Raw genomic sequence first — 17,093 nt, forward strand, 5'->3', positions numbered from 1 at the left:
CACTTCATTTATCGATTTGTGCTAGGACTAAGGCCTGGGATTTCACAATGGATCAAAGACAATAAAATCTGTTGGCAGTCTAAACCAATTGATGAGGTCTTGAAATATGCTAAATATTGCGAGGATGAGATGGCAGATAAACGAAAAGCATTAAAGGAAAAGGTCATGTGGGCACAGGTAAATTTAGCGGAACAACAGGAACAGCAGTTAAATAAATTGACCAGTAATCAGAATCAGGGCCCCGGGGGTGGGGGAAAGCCCAAAGTAAAGATGAGCAGGGAGGAGGCTAAAAAGAAGTTCCCCTGTCACGGGTGCGGACAGATAGGTCACTGGAGAGACGAGTGTCCACATGTAAAGAATGGTAATATCCAAATTAATGATTTAAATCCACAGACACAGAAAGAGGCTCCACGAAAGACCCAGCAACAGGTAAAGCAAAATCAGTTGCCGCGTGCCCCTAGACCTAATTATAAGAGCAAAGCACAACAGGGCGATAACACCGAGGTGTGGGAAGTAAGGGAGGATAGAAATGCAACAACTTCACAATTCCTGTTGAATGACACATTTCTCTGTGATGACACCTACTGACGGTGCCTGAGGGGAGAGGTCGAGGAGTGCGTGCTTGGCGTCTCCTTGCCGGTGGACCAGACAGGGCCATACATTGAAGGAAAGGTTGAAGGAAATGACGTTAACTTTCTGTTGGACACTGGTGCTACCCGTTCTACTGTGAGAACAGCAGACGTTCCAAACCTACCCCTCTCGGGAGAAGCAATCCAAGTAGTGGGCGTTTCTAATCAGCTAATTAGTACCCCAGTTACTGAACTTATGGAAATTAAAATTGGGAATTTTAAAGATATGCATAGATTTGTGATGTGTGATTCTAGTCCTGTAAACCTGCTAGGATGAGATTTGCTGTGCAAAATGAATTGCACTATCTTTTGCATTCCAAATGGCGTCGAAATTCTGATCCCGGATGAGGATGGAATTTACAAATTAATGTTAGTTAGACCAGACTCCGAAATTAAAAGACTGACATTAAAAGACTTACCTGAAGAACTCCAAGAAACAGTGAAACCAGAGGTATGGGATTTTACTGAAAAGATGTAGGATTAATGGCAAATGTTGACCCAATTAAAATAGCCATAAAAGAAGATGCAGTCTACCCAAATACTAAACAGTACAAGATGAGTGCAGAAGTTAAAGCAGGAGTGGCCATTGAAATAAAAAGACTGTTAGAGGCAAATATTATACAAGAAGTGATGAGCAGTCCATGTAATTCGCCCATAATTGGAATTAAGAAACCTAGTGGTAAGTACAGGGTAGTACAGGACCTGCGCAAGGTTAACAAAATTGTGGTTCCTTGTTGTCCTGTTGTGCCAAACCCTGCAGTGATTCTATACCAAATTCCATGGAATGCAGGATGGTTTACTGACATTGACCTATGTCATGCATTCTTTTCAATTCCATTGCATCCAGACAGCAAATTTCTTTTCTCATTTGAGTTCGACAGTCACGTATACGTTTGGAATCGCGTCCCTCAGGGGTACACAGAAAGCCCCTCAATTTTTAATCAGATTCTGAAAAAGTGCCTCAAAACCTTAATATTGCCCAGAAAATCTGTTCTGGTGCAATATATAGACGACCTCTTGGTGGCGTCCAAGAGCAGAAATGACTGTTATTGACACCATTGCCTTGCTGAACCATTTAGGTGAAGGGGGACATAAAGTGTCACCTGAAAAGCTGCAGTTCTGTACCACCTCAGTGAAATATTTGGGGCACCAGATAGAGAGAGGTATCAGGAAAGTCACCTCTGAAAGAATAAGGATAATTCGAAATATGGAATTGCCAAATACCCAGAAGGAAATCAGAATGTTCCTTTGAGTTGTAGGCTATTGTAGGCAATGGATTGTGGAATTTGCAGTCCTAGCAAAACCATTGATAAAAATGACAAAGAAAGGAGCAAAAGATCCTGTAGAGTGGGATGACGAAAGCATAACAGCTTTTACAAAACTACGGGAATGTCTGTGTACTGCTCCCGCATTAGGAATGCCTGACTATTCGAAAGATTTTGCTCTGTTCTGTGACACATGAGACAATTGTGCACTTTCAGTCCTGACCCAAATTCATGGTTTGACTCGACGTCCAGTGGCATACTTTTCTTCCACATTGGACCCAGTAGCAGCGGGATTACCTTGATGTTTGAAAGCTGTAGCTGCAACTTGCACGAGTTTGGAACAGAGTGAGTCCATTGTGATGGGACATCCAGTAACTGTGTATGTTCCACATTCTGTTGTAATCTTGCTAACACGAACAAAGACCCAGTTCCTCACCCCTAGTCGGCTGACTAAGTATGAGAGAATCCTTGTAGGTGCAGGAAATGTGACCATCGAACGATGTAACATTCTAAATCCAGCTACCTTAATACCTAGCTCATTCGCAGCTGAGGTATGGGAAGAATGTACACATGATTGCATTGATTTAACTGAGTTCAGTACAAAACCACGTCCAGATATAAAAGAAAACCCTTTGATTAGTGAGGATTATGAATTTTTGGTGGACGGCTCATGCATGAGACATGAGGATGGTGGCCTAAGTGCGGCCTATGCAGTGTGCACAGTGAGAGGTCCAGTGGAAGCATCCTATTTATATGGAGTCAAGTCTGCACAAATAGCCAAATTGGTTGCATTGACAAAAGCTTGCAAATTTGGGAGAAATTTGAAAATAACCATATACACTGATAGTCAGTATGGTTATGGGGTTGTGCATGACTTCGGACAGCTGTGGATGCAAAGGAGGTTCCTGACTTCTTCAGGCACCCCTATCAGAAATGGAAAATACGTGCAGGATTTACTGGAATCAATCCAGTTACCAAAAGAATTGGCTGTGGTCAAGTGTGCTGCTCACAAATCTGGCGAAGACAAAGTGACAGCAGGTAATCAATATGCTGACCAGTTAGCCCAACATTGTGCAAAGTACCGAGTTTCAATCAATATAAAGGTTGGGGGAAACGGACACAGCTGCCAACTTTTGATGCTTGAGGGAGTGAATACATGGGAGGAAGTGAGAAAATTACAGGAAGCAGCAGAGCCACAGGAGAAACAAAGATGGAGAAACTTTGGTTGTCGAAGGAGAAATGCAGATGGTGTCATTGTATACCTTGATGATGTGCCTGTGTTGCCAGACTGTATGCTTGCTCCTATGGCTAGGCTGATACATGGAGACACACATGTAGGCAGAGATGCGATGATTCGCATGTTCCGCCCGACATGGTTCAATTCGAAATTCAGAAGCGTAGCAGAAGCACTCTGCCAGAGGTGTTTGATCTGTCAACAATTTAACCCTGGAAAGAAAACTATAGTATTGCCAGGGAAAATTGGAAAGGCAGAAGGCCCTTTTATTAGACTCCAACTTGATTTCATTCAGTTGCCCCCTTGTCGAGGAATGAAATACCTACTTGTCATTGTCTGCCTGTTTTCAAAATGGGTAGAAGGCTACCCTGCCCGAAGAAATGACAGTATCACTGTAGCAAAATTATTACTTAGGGATCTCATACCTCGTTAGGGTTCCCCAGTCTTAATTGAATCTGACAGAGGAAGTCATTTCCAGAATGAAATAATAAAGCAAATCTGTGAAGCTTTCAAGATCACGCAAAAACTGCACTGTGCATATCGCCCAGAGGCTTCTGGAGTGGTAGAACAGATAAATGGCACAATCAAATCAAGATTGGGAAAGATGTGTGAATACACTCAATTGGAATGGCCAGATGCTCTGCCTCTTGTGTTGATGGGACTCAGAAGTATTCCATACCGGAACACGGGCTTGAGTCCCCACGAGATCTTGATGGGAAGAGCAATGCGGCAAGCATGGGTACCAGGATGCAAAATAATAAGCATATCTGATGATTTGGTACTGGAATACTGTAAAGAGCTGGCTGACCAAGTACGTTCTATCTTTCGCCAGGTTGGGGGAGAAGACGTCGCCAGGCCAACGGCTCCGGCACATGCCCTGAATCCAGGTGACTGGGTCGTAATAAAGAAGCACACTCGGAAAAGTTGCCTTGAACCAAGGTGGGGAAAGCCATGACAGGTGATCCTGGTAACCACCACAGCTGTAAAGTGTGCAGGAGTACCTCGCTGGATCCATGCCAGCCACACGAGGAAAGTGACTGAACCTGACGACACTGAGGCTGAAGGTTGCGCAGCTGAAGGATCCCAAGACATCGGTCCTGAAGTAGCTGAAGAAGAACAACCGAGCTCCAGACAAGAAGATTGGGTTCAAATAATCAATTTGACAATCAACCCTATACGAACTAGAAGTCAAGCCCAGTTAGATAGAGAGTGGGATAGTGAGGACGAGACAGGTGAAGAAGAAGCTACTCATATCATCGAAATCCACGTTAGATCTGATTCTGAGGAGGACCAGATAGGGAAAGTGCAGGTAATTGACACTCCTCCAAGAACACCTGCGTCAGAGGAGGGACAGATAGAAACTAGGGCGGAAGTTCAAGCGGAAGGAAATCAATAGCTCGATGAGCTTGAACAGGAACAGACAGGATTAGACAATTGTGTTCAGGAAGAAGAGATCGAAACAGATCAAAGCCAAACCCAGCATACACCTGAACAAGTCCAGTTTAGGGACCAGGCAGAAGAAGCCGATGAAAGACCTGGACCTAGTCAGTTAGGGAACAATACAGAGGACAAACTTGATCCCAATGTGCCACAACTGAACGAAAACAAAAGAGTGTTTGAAGAAGGCCAAGACACAGTGTCAGTTAAAATACTCAGCAAAGGTGACTCAGTACCTAGATTTGTGAAAAGGCTGAGATTATGTCTGAAGACGATAACTGAAGAGCCTGAACAGATACATGAGGTCTCGAGTCAAACTGACCCAGTGGTGACAAAGCCAAAGAGAAGAAGTGCTCGGATCAAGAAACTTAATAACAAGTACGCGAGTCCTGGATGGACTTATTTTGTGTTGGAGGAATTTGAGAATCTGGAAATAAGTGACGAAAGTGACGAATGTGATGAAGAATTTATTGCTGAACAGACCAGTGAAGAAGCAAACCCAACCTGAAAAGTTACTCGAGTAAGCAAACTGTGCAGAGTTACAAAGAGGGGTTGAAGTTTCTTTTGAGCCAAAATGTCTGATTCTTCTGAGAGTGGGAGACCGAGACGAGGTTGTTTTAAAACACGCTGCCAAGTATGTTTATGTAGTATAGCAATAGTACTACTACTGTGGATAGGACTAACAATAACTATTCCTTCTATGATGAGTAAAAACCCAAGTCTATACCCGAATAATAACCTACCTGATGACACTGTAGAATCACTTACTAGAAGTACACCACGAAGAGTAGATACATTGGACAAACCACTTAGCCTGAAACAGACACAATTAGATTTAGAAGCACCAGATGAGAAAGGATTACAATTTAACAAAATTAAGAACAAAACTAATTTAAATGTTTTTGCAAACCTGTTATTATATTATGAAGAAACTATGGAGATAGACGACTGTTATGTCTGCATGAAGCTACCAACTTCAGTAGCTGAAGGTGTGACCTATCACCACTTGCCCTTAACCTATGGAATTTCCTGTAGTATACTAACTAGATTATACTATAAAAGAGGACCTTTACAGTATTACTATTCAAACTCTGATGTGACATTTTCTGAACTTCCTGTTCGAAGAAACCTGAATCCTGTACATACAACTAGAGATGTAGCTAAATACATGAGTGATTATTTTCTAACTGTAGGAAAGATAAATATAGATGACGCACACAAAAATAACTTGACCTGTTCTTTATATAAAGAAGAAAAAGACTTTCTAGATGTGGTAGAAAAGAGACGAGAAAGTTTCCAAAAGAAAGCAAAAGACAAGAACCAGAAAGTTCCTAAATGGGCAGAGAGTATAGGGAGCACCTCAAATGGTGGAGTTAATGCTGCGATGCTTCTGGATTTTGAAAAGAAAGGGAAACTTTGTCTTAAAAGAGAGAAAACTAGTTATTATAACAATATCTTCATTGGTTCCAGTGAATGCGAACATAATTACAAGGTAATTGGAGGTTGGGGTTTCAATGATGGGACAGAGCCGGTGTTTCCTGGAATTTATTTTATTTGTGGGAATAAGGCTTACTTCAAATTGCCCGACCATTGGTACGGGAGTTGTTATTTTGGTATTGTCTTCCCTAAGATATACCATGTGGGGAAAATCACTGGAAGCACTGAAAAAACTAACAAATTAATACGTAGTAAACGAGAAAGTGCTGGTGAAATAGTAGGAGAAATTTTTAGTGCACTGATACCTACAGTGGGAGTGACTCTGAACACACACAGAATTTGCAAATTGTCAACAGTAGTGGATCGGTTATCTACTGACACTGCTGGAGGGTTCTTGATGGTCAATATTGAAGTGGTTGCGATCAGATCAATGGTTTTACAGAATAGACTTGCTCTTGATACCCTATTGGCAAAAGAGGGCCGAGTCTGCAGAATGTTGAAAACGCAACATTGTTGCACTTACATACCTGACAAAAGTGTGGAAATTAAAAGGTATGTGAGGAACATTACTAATTTGGAAAAAGAGCTTAAACCACTGGAGGTTGACAGTGCCTGGAAGAGACTTACTGATGGTCTCTCTACTATAGGTCATTGGTTTACTAACTTAGGTAAAAGTTTTCTGATAAAAGTACTGATGCCAATTGCAGGAATAGGTTTAGTAATATTCCTCATATTCATTTGATGTAAATGTCGAAAGCACCAAAAGAAGTACACTGTGAACCAGAGAGGAGTAAAGAGAAATGTGGATGAACTTGAATTAGAGGAACTGAATAATCAGATTTATAAAAGGGTGAAAAATTCTCACCCCAATAAAGAAACCAAAGAAAAGCTGAACAGAATGTTTGAAGAGATTGAACTTGGGAAAGTGTGAAAAGTTGTCATCTGGTTCCATGAATTTGTGATGATATAAAATATCATCAAAGAGGGGATTGATGAAGCAAGGATTCGCACGTACAGCGACTTGCTTGTATCAAGAACCTCAAATAATGCTAACCAGTATAACCAACCTGTTTGTGTTACTAATATTGCATATTCTACACTACACGGGGTGTCCTAGTGACGCTTGCATATGTGTTTACTTATCCTAAAACGCTTGCCACTAAAATGGCCGCTGCTTAGCGGGAATGTCTTCTGCGCATGCGTCGGTCACACTCACATGACGTGACGTACTCGCAGTTCTGGTGGGAAACCTTTGCGCCTGCTCACTAGTTTAAAATGGCTGCTCTGTGTTCTCACATGTCCGACGCTTGCACCACAGCTCTTTGATATACTGTTAGTCTTGCACTAATTCTAATGCTACAGTTAGTATAAAGTAAGGGGAGTCATATAGGGATTCCTGGTATACATTGTTATACATTTTTCTGTTTTTCTAAATTGTTTTTCTTTACTTTCCATGCGTCGAGTCTTTTTGGGCCGGGGAGAGGCTTCATACTCCATCTTAGAAGTCCCTACTGCGCATGTCACCCTGGCAGAGGGAAGAAAACCTTGTACCAGTGGAACCCAGCCAGCTGGCAGCCACAGTCAAGATGCTCATGAGAACCGACCTGTGACCCAGCAGGACGAAGCTGAAATGTACTGCATTTGAAACAATTGTAATAAAATCTGTGTGCACCATTGTTAGGTAGAGACCTATGTCATGGGAACCCCAAATTCAATAGGCGGTCCCAAAAGATGTAAATTGAGGCTTGTAAAAGTCAAATCCTGGTTGGTGTGTTGACCTGTCCTACTTGTGGACCAATGGAAATTAGGGATTCTTACACTTGCAACATTTTGGGGGTGGTACACTGACCCGAAAACAGTATAATTAGCCTAGGTTTAGCTAGAGAATTCGTCCGACTTGTCCGAATAGCTGACATGTCACTGACCCTACGCACTCAATAGCTGATCCTGAAACAGAGGTGCTGCGGAGCGCTCTGTCCGATTGTCTCACAGACCCATTGGGGTTTTGAGAACCTTTAAGTGCTGGTGGAGCACTTTGCTGGGGAATTCGGTAACCCAATCGGGGTTTGGACTGATAACTGTAGAGAGGGTGTAACGCAGGCGTTGCAGCTGAACGGCGGGTGCTGGTCTTACCTTGGTGGTCCCGTCCTGATCCTAATCTGGTTTCCTGTCCTAGGGTTCCATTCTGCACCTGCTGGCCTACCGGCGACCGTTTCTCTTTGGGTTTCTCCTGTCCTTAACTGACCCGTGACCAGGGTTGGTCTTCACACCGTTCTAGGTAAATATAGTGCTGGGGGAACCTATTCTGCATCCTTCATTCTTTTCCTTGCTTTAATAAAGACTTTTTCTTGCATATTGTTTTTCCATACGTCTCTCTTTTGGCTGACAAATGATGAAGTCCTACATTATAGTTGTTATATTAGCATGTTCCATTCTTCCCCATCCTATAAATGAATTTGTGACGTATAGTTCATGAAATATAGATGTTCCTTTTCTATACCCTTCTTTAGCCAAATAGAGTGATTGCTCTGGAATATTAGCATGTTCCACTTTTACCTTCCCTATAGTTACATGTTATCTTCGAGTCTACTATAAACTTAGTCAAGTTCTTCTGTTTGCCCATTTTGTTTTGCTAGGGTATACAAACTGCGACATTCTAGCATGTTCCTTATATCTCCCCGTCCTTTAGTTACTCCATGTCAAGTATAAATTCCTGTTCCCTGTTCTTACCTTCCTTTAGAGTCCTAAATGGTTGGTCTCATTTACTTCCTCTATGGTTATGTGCTCTTTATAATCTTAGTTATTGACAGTTTACTTGCTGTGAATCTTATGTGTTCTGATCTTGATGAAAATTAGATAAAGGTTTTAAAACTTCCTGAGTCTGTGGTTATCATATGAGTGCAAATAGAGTAAATAGTGTTTGTATTTGTGGTGTCTTCCTTTCTTTTACAGCTAGCTCCCTGATCCATTGTGATCATAGGTACCCGTAACAGTGGATTGGTAAGTCGGGTACAGTGGAAATAAATAAGAAAGAACAGGGTTACTGGTAGTAGAGTGTAAGGTTAGCCGATTAATAAATATGGTGAATTAGATTTATGGGCCCAAATGTGCATATGGTAAAATTGTTGGTCGGGTGACCTGCGCGCTCTATCACTCTCACCTCCACTTCTCGTTGTGGGGTGGAACAAAGGCTGTGAAAATGGTGACACTTTGGAGGTTCACCTATGTCCTAGGCAAGCTTCCATTGTTGATACCCCTTAAGACACTGCGGTTAGTGAACAAGGGCCTTAAGACTTTGATTTTGGGGAAGGTGAGACCCCAGTTGGTCATAGGCAAACTTATAGCCCACCTGTCCTACAGTCGCCTAGAACCTTCCTCAGTTGAGCACCATTGCATGGCCTTGCACCTGGTGGAGCTCACCTATATGTAACCTCATATCCAAGACCCTCCCCACTTTGGATCGAGATTGAGAACAATATAATGAGCAGACCCCGGGGGCTACACTTGCTGTACAAATATGGGGCCCCCACATCCAGGCTGGTGTATCCCATGTTCCAGGCTATGGCAACAAACATGGGACAAGCCCATAGGCTCCTCTCAGTGGAAGCCTACCTTCATGACAAGGCAACACTGTGAGCAACACCAGTATTCGTATTGGAGGAAAAATGCTTTCCCTGCATAATGTAATAGCCCAGGGGGCATTCAAGACCTTTGAGACGCTCTGAGGAGAATTTCACTCCCCCCCCCACCATCAGTGGAAAATCACCCAGTTACACTAATACCTCACAAGATGCCTAGGTCCATAGCCCTGAGCCATCCTATCTTCCCTAGTACTCTCCTATCTCAGCTCATCGGGGCATTTTAAAGGAGCGAAATCTGGCTTTTATAACCTCTTAATTACCTTGGGCACCTGTACTCTCACTCACAAGTGGGGAGATTGCAGACTAGGTGGCAAACTTGGCTCCAGATGGAATATGTGGCAGAAGACTGGGCCGAGGACCTATAGGCCTAGGATGATATTTTGCCTTTTTAAAATGAGCCATGAGTGGCACTGGACTCACAAAAATCTCAGGCTGGCAGGGCTACTGCCTCATGCCAACTGATGGAGTTGCTACCTTACACACTGCAACATGGTGCACATAATGTAGGACTGCCCCAAAGTCTAACCATTCTGGGCCAATGCTGGCTCCGCACTCTGTGGGACAATAGCAGTCCCCATCCCAATATTGCACTCCCTGATCATGGTCCATGATACTGCAGACTCCTCTTACCTATCCCACCACGAATGGACGCTGCTGCACACAGCACTGACAGAAGCAAAGTTCTGTGTCCTATGACCATGGAGCTCCCCACCGGCCCACCCTTGAGAATTGGTTTGGAGAAATGTATAAAACAGCCTCCCACGAGCAACTCATCTCATTTATAATCTGCAAGACATGGCAGACACATTCCAACACATATGGTTGCCCTTCCTGTACAACAACCACTGATGGTCGACAGACACACTGCATGCATGGGCCACTTGAACTCACGCCACAGCCTGGACAGACACTCTAAAGGCTGGCATCAGGCAACTCCCCCATCCCTTGGCCTAGCCGAGGCCCAGGATAGCACCCCTCCCCTCTTACAGTCCTTCCACCACCCCTCTGTCTCATCCCTACCTCCAGAGCCAAGCCTGTTCTTCCCTTCTTTTCTGGCGCACGTTGCTCTGCGGTACTCAAGCTATGGATCAAGTGAGTATTTGATGTAACATGGATGCTCTTGTTGTACTTTCTGTATTCACGTGTACATTCAGGTCATCATTGGGCAGTGACAGTTGTGTTTCTGTGTCACTTTGAAAAGTGATCAAATACATGTAAAAAAAATCCTCTGACAAATAGTTATTTTGGGAAATGCTCTCTCACAGATTATAATAGTAGGCAAGGATATTTCTGTTGGATACTCCCTCTGTGGAACCCTGGTGGCAGAAGATTCACCCTGTCATAATCCTTCTTAGAAGGTGTTAGTTGGCTTGGTTTCCCCCGCACATTTTGCCTTCACTCCTCCTGTTTTGATGAACTTGATGGTGTTGGCTTTAGGACTCTGTGCACTTTACCACTTCTAACCCGTGCTAACATGCTTTTGATAACTCCCCTCAACATGTAAAAATAGCTCACAACCAATTGCCACATTTAATGTACATATACGTCACTAGTAAATAGGTACTACAGGTACCCAGGGCCTGTGAATGAAAAACTACCATAAGGCCTGCAGCACCTACTGGGCTACCCACTCAAGTATCCTTTTAAAATGTGCCTCAAGCCTGACATTGCAGTCATTTGCCAGGCCTAAACCTTGTTTTTAATACATATAAGTCACCACTAGGATAGGCCCTATAGAGCCCATAGGGCAGGGTATAGTGTATTAAAAAAGTTCAACATGAACTTTTAAGTTTTTCATATGCTGGTAGTGAAAAATGCCTACATTCATTTTCCACTACTGCAAGGCCTGCCTCCCCTGTAGGATAATATTGGGTTACCTGATTACATTTAGTAATTGCTAACTGTGGATTGGGGGCAGGTAGGAAAGTCAAGTTGGGTCTCCCATGAGCTGCAATTTAATAGTATATATAACGGTAAGTCAGAATTTAAGTCACAATTCTGAAAATAACATTTTTAGAAAGTTCAATTACATATACAAACATTCCTTGAGGAATTATTCACATCAGTATTTCACACTTATATTAGTCACAGATTTGATCCATACAGCAAAATATTTACAAATGTATGGATGCTTTGATTGTTGGGGTGAAGTATTTTCTGTGTTGACATTGGTTGTGATTAAGTTTGTTTGGTTGTTTCTTGTTGCTTTAATATTTTGTGAATTATTGTATCATAATCGTTTTTACTATGGCCTCCTTTTGTGTTCCCGTTTTAAGATCACAACGTCCTTTAAAATAGGGCCTGACATATATGCCTATTTCAAATTTGTTATGCAGGTTTCTTAATGATGACTTACTTATATGGAACTTTGTGCACTCCTCCATTATCCTACTTTGTTTAATAATTAACCCATTCTGATATGGCCATCGCTGTGTTCCTTGTTTCTTAATAGCTCATATTCGTATGACACGATTGAAGGGAAGTATCCCTGACAAGTCACTTGGTAGATGCCCTTTCTCTGATGCTCTTCATTCCGATTTATTCAGTCTTCCGATTATTATTAGTTTTTTGGATGTATTATATACATTTCAACATGGGGTACAGACTTACTTACATGGAACGTTGTGCACTCCTCCATAATCCTATGTTGTTTAAGATTGTACCCATTCTAATATGCCCGTCGCTGTGTTTCTATATAGCTTGCACAAGTATGGCCCGACTTAAGGGGAGTAAACCTGGCAAGTCACATAGCAGATGCCTTTATTTGTTATTCTTTATTTCGATATATTCAGGTTTCAGTATATTATCTAAAAACACTTGTTTTTCGGAAGTATTTTATACATTCCAACATGGCAGACAGATACGCGCTTACGCATCACATGACTATGCGTATAGACGCGCTAAGGTTTAAACTTTAAGATTGGCAGATGCAGCATACGCGGACCTCATGGAGTAGCCGGACGCTGCTATGCTGAAGATTCATTCAAGTTGAAGTAAGTGATTACTGGCTAATATTTCAATTGAGGAGCATTGTTAGTTGTTGTCCCCGTGTGGGAGTTGGAACTGATTTACGAGTTGTTTATTAGTCACCATTGTGGCCATATCTATTTATTTGTAGATGAGATCATTTGGGGAACAAGTTCGTAAGATGAAATCTTGATTTCTTCACAATTTTTGGCACATTCCTTGTAAAGTGGGTTAAACTGATCACATTCCCGGACCTGAGGGTGCTATGGAAGGACTGCCCTGCTGTCTGAGAAAGAAGACTGGACCTACTCACTTCCTTCCAGGCTACCTGAAGTGACTCTAAGGGATAGCGGACCCACCTCCTGTTCAAAGCAACAAGGGCATAATAAGCTTGAGAGGCCTCCCTGCAACTGCTCAGCTGACCTGCTGCAACTGGACCTCCCAGTTGATATGCCTGAACCCTACTGGCTTCTGCTAGAGTGAGTCTCTGTTCCCCAAGAAGTGAATCCCCAGGTCCTAGTCTCTCGATTGGCATCAGAGAACTCTCTTCTGAAGAAAAAGGAAGAGATCCTGACTTTTTTTGGCTCTTCATGACCATGGGTGCCTTTTCAAGCAGAGATCTCGCCACCAACAATGACTGCCTACGTGAAGTTTCAGTGAATATGACTTTTGGAGACAAATCAATGATGGCACTGAAAGATCTGCACTTCACGCTACAGTATTGACAGCCCACGGTGACCGCCAATGTGTAGCTCCAGCATCGACTCTCTGTGAATCCCAACAGAATCTTTGCACTACAGCGACTACTGACTGTGATGCCCATCCTGCTCTTCACCCTCTAGCTGCAACCATTTGAGACACTCTTCCTGCTCCTCACAGCCTCCTCCACCAGGAGCTGGAGTCTTCATGACATATTTTGAGAAAGTAACTCAATCAGTAGTACTAACCTGGTCCCTGTATCCAGCCTGCGCTCCATCGCAGTTGGCTTGAACTTGTACTTCCACCATGTCTCTCACAACCAGATAATCATGTGTGGTGCTTTGTGCTTTTACTTACCTCGATCTTTTAATTGCATATCTTCAGTTCTACTGATTGGATATTTGTCATTTTGTTGTCAAGTAATTTATAAAATTTTACTCTATTTTTCTGAGCTGGTGTGGGATTTTTCTTGTGTTGTGCTTACACTTTTTATTATTTTTCTGTGCTGTGTAAATGCTTTACACATTGCCTCTTATTTAAGCCTGACATTTTTTGTGCCAAGCTACCAAAGGGTTAAGCACAGTTTTTTTATTGACTTTTGTGGTTTACCCTGACATGAATTGTTGCTGTTGTGTGAGTAGTGTTCCACCCTTCTCAACCAATAACCAACTTTGTCACAAGAGGGTTGCATATTGCTTTATCAAATGTAAAACCAATCATGTTTGTTATTTTGTATGACTGTATTCCTGATGATTACCTTGTGAGACAACATAATTGCAATACAATTGCCATTGGTATGATGTCTTTGCTATGAAAAGTTACAAAAGTTATAAAATTGACAGCTAGACTGAGATATGTACTGTGAAAAACATATGTTAAAGGGCAATAAATAATACTCTATGCAAAGTTTGCTTCAATCAGGTATTTCATTAAATGAAATCTTACATATTAGTGTGGTAGAGAAGGGTTTTGACTTGGTTACTCCCTCTGTCAAGACATGGGGTTTAGGAGATATGCACTGGGATAATTCTTGTCAGATCCCCTTAGGAGGTGCTTTATATTGTCTTGCCAACTGAAATCATATTCATATTTGTAATATTTCACTGCATTCAGCAATGTTTGCTAAAGTACTTCTTAGGTCTGGTCCAAAAGCTTTAGTAAGCTGCCAGCCTCTTCTAAACAAAAAAATAATATAATGCATGTATGAATGAATGCATGTACATACACATAGGGTAGTTGTGCCACACCAGTGTATTCATGAATCTTTTGGAATGCCATTCACTTTCTGCTTCCACTCATCACAGCACACCACATGGAGCAATGGGTCAGCACACATCAGCCATTGGCTCAGTTCAATTGCCCTTTAAGTAACAGCATTTCACCTGATCACACATGATCATCTAACTGGAAATGATTGTTCTGCAGGGCCCTTTTTTAGTTTTACATTTCTACTTTTTTAGGTTTCTTTTGATAACTCTTTTCCTCTTTTCATATTGTTTGTTTCTTTGAGCTTCCAATAGCTCTTATTACATTACTACTGGCTTGTTGATCATTTCAAAATCAGTGCAACTCATTTGTGACCAAAGCCTCTGAAATAGGTGCTAATCTTGGAATTGTTTTGTGCAAAGTATGCACAATACTATTCATTGTTAGCTGACAGTTACTTTGTGTCATTTGTTTACTCATTTTGCAGCTACATTTAGATACCAAAATGTTTTGCTTTCTTCTAATGTATGTTGCATATGTTCTCTCAGTTGTCTACCGGCCTGATCCACAAAGGGCCTCCACACTCGTGGCTGACACCCTACAGGTGTGGGGGAGTCTCCACACACAGGGCGGAATCACTGCAATTAATTCCGCCTGGAGTCTGGAGCCACCCCCACGACTGTGAGGTCTTCGACATGAGTGCGGAGGCCCTTTGCAATACAGGCTCTTTATGCTTCATTGTGAATTGGAGATTGGTTGAATGCAAGAATGAATCGGTGGGTCTATGAATGGAAAAGCAAGATTGAGAAAGTGTGATAATTCCATGTATATTAAGTTATTTAGTGACTAAACTCTCTGGTAACTACAGAGTCACTTTCAGATTTATTCTGGGTTTATTGACGTTGCCAGTGCTTGTTGCATTTGGCAACTTTAGAGTACTGTCGTTTCAAACAGCATCCGCAGATTATGCTGAAAACATACAATGTTTTGCAACAGGTTTACATAAGATTACGAAGCAATATTAGGTATTCAAGCTGGCTGAGAGGCATGACATCTAATGTACAAAAAAGCTAAGAATATACATTACAAAGACTGTGAAAAGGTAGTAATACAGCCGTGTCATGTGCCCTGAGAATGCACGTTTATTACATAGTTATAAGCTAAATCATTCATTAATCTTTATTCGGTTTAAAAAACCATAAAAGATACAAGATAAAACAGTCCATACATGGTAGATAAATACAATTACATTAATTGTTTCCTTAGTACACTCTTGGGTAATTATAATTGCCACACATTTGCATTTACCATATAAAACCACTTACTCAATATGCCGATACAAATAGAATAAAATGCTAACCTTGCTATACAACACATTTAAAACATAGAGGGAAATAAAGATTCCAAGCATAAAATACGATAAAATGCTAGGCTTGATATACAAAGCATTTAAAATGTAGAGGTAAATTTTAGGTTCCAGGCAAAGAGTTTATAAAGTGCAAATGCTGGGAAGGTACATATGGATGTTTAGACAAGAAATAAAGTGCAAGTGCGAACTGGCTACTTGAAACAACACATTGAAAATGCACAAGAGCAGATAGGTTTCTTGAACTTTCTGCATAAAATCTGGGCAAAAAAATAAAGCGCAAATTCAAGAAGTGCATATAGGCAATTAAAGTAGCACATGGAAATAGTGACGTTAAAATATCATGCCTTTTTCATTCCATAATAAATTGACAGCAAATAAATATTTGCTAACAATAAAAACAATTTTCTGTGAAGTGTCTGTTTTTAGAATTCTTGTGTCAGAGCAAGACCTAATTTCCAGTTACCGGCAAATGGATTTAATCCATTTTCGCCTTGGGATGGCACATGCTGGACAGAAAAATAGTATATGGGAATTATTTTCTACTCCATCAGGTTGACATAAGGGGCAGTAGTCATCATTGTCATCACCATTTTTGCGTACCCGTTTGGCTGTGTTAGATTAAACTTGTAGAACACCATAGTGGTACTTCATGTACAAAGATTTTGCCAGTTGAGGTTGGACTTCGTCCAGATATTGCTCAAAAAAGGGGAGTGGTTTTGTAAGAAGCAACTGGGATGTCAGTCTGCCAGTATCTAAACCAAGCTACATCAGTAAAGGAATCTGAAAACGTATCATTCAATTAGAGGCTGCGCATCAGATAAAAAACGAATTGCACAGGGAGCAAGCAATTTGCTCTGATTTCAGGGGAGTACATGATGAACAATACATTTATGGAATAAAGATAAAATCTGACAATACTGCAAAATAAAAAGTTTAAACCGAAGATTATCTGAAACAGAAACATTTTGAGAAAATTAATATATTTCTTTCTTCAATTTGTAAATGATATTGAATCAGAAAAATATACAAGTAGTAAATTTGTTATGGTCCCAAAATGTCATGACCAAATAAATTTGTCTGACAGACATATTGCATCCTAAGTACTCTTTACAAAATTGTTGTCTCTCTAGAGTCAATAATAGGAAAGCTAAACTCAATGAAACGTTATTTTGCAAATGATATTTAGAAAAGAATATATTAGACAGGCAA

This window comes from Lissotriton helveticus, chromosome 10 (genome assembly GCF_964261635.1).
Source record: "Lissotriton helveticus chromosome 10, aLisHel1.1, whole genome shotgun sequence".
NCBI lineage: Eukaryota > Metazoa > Chordata > Amphibia > Caudata > Salamandridae > Lissotriton > Lissotriton helveticus.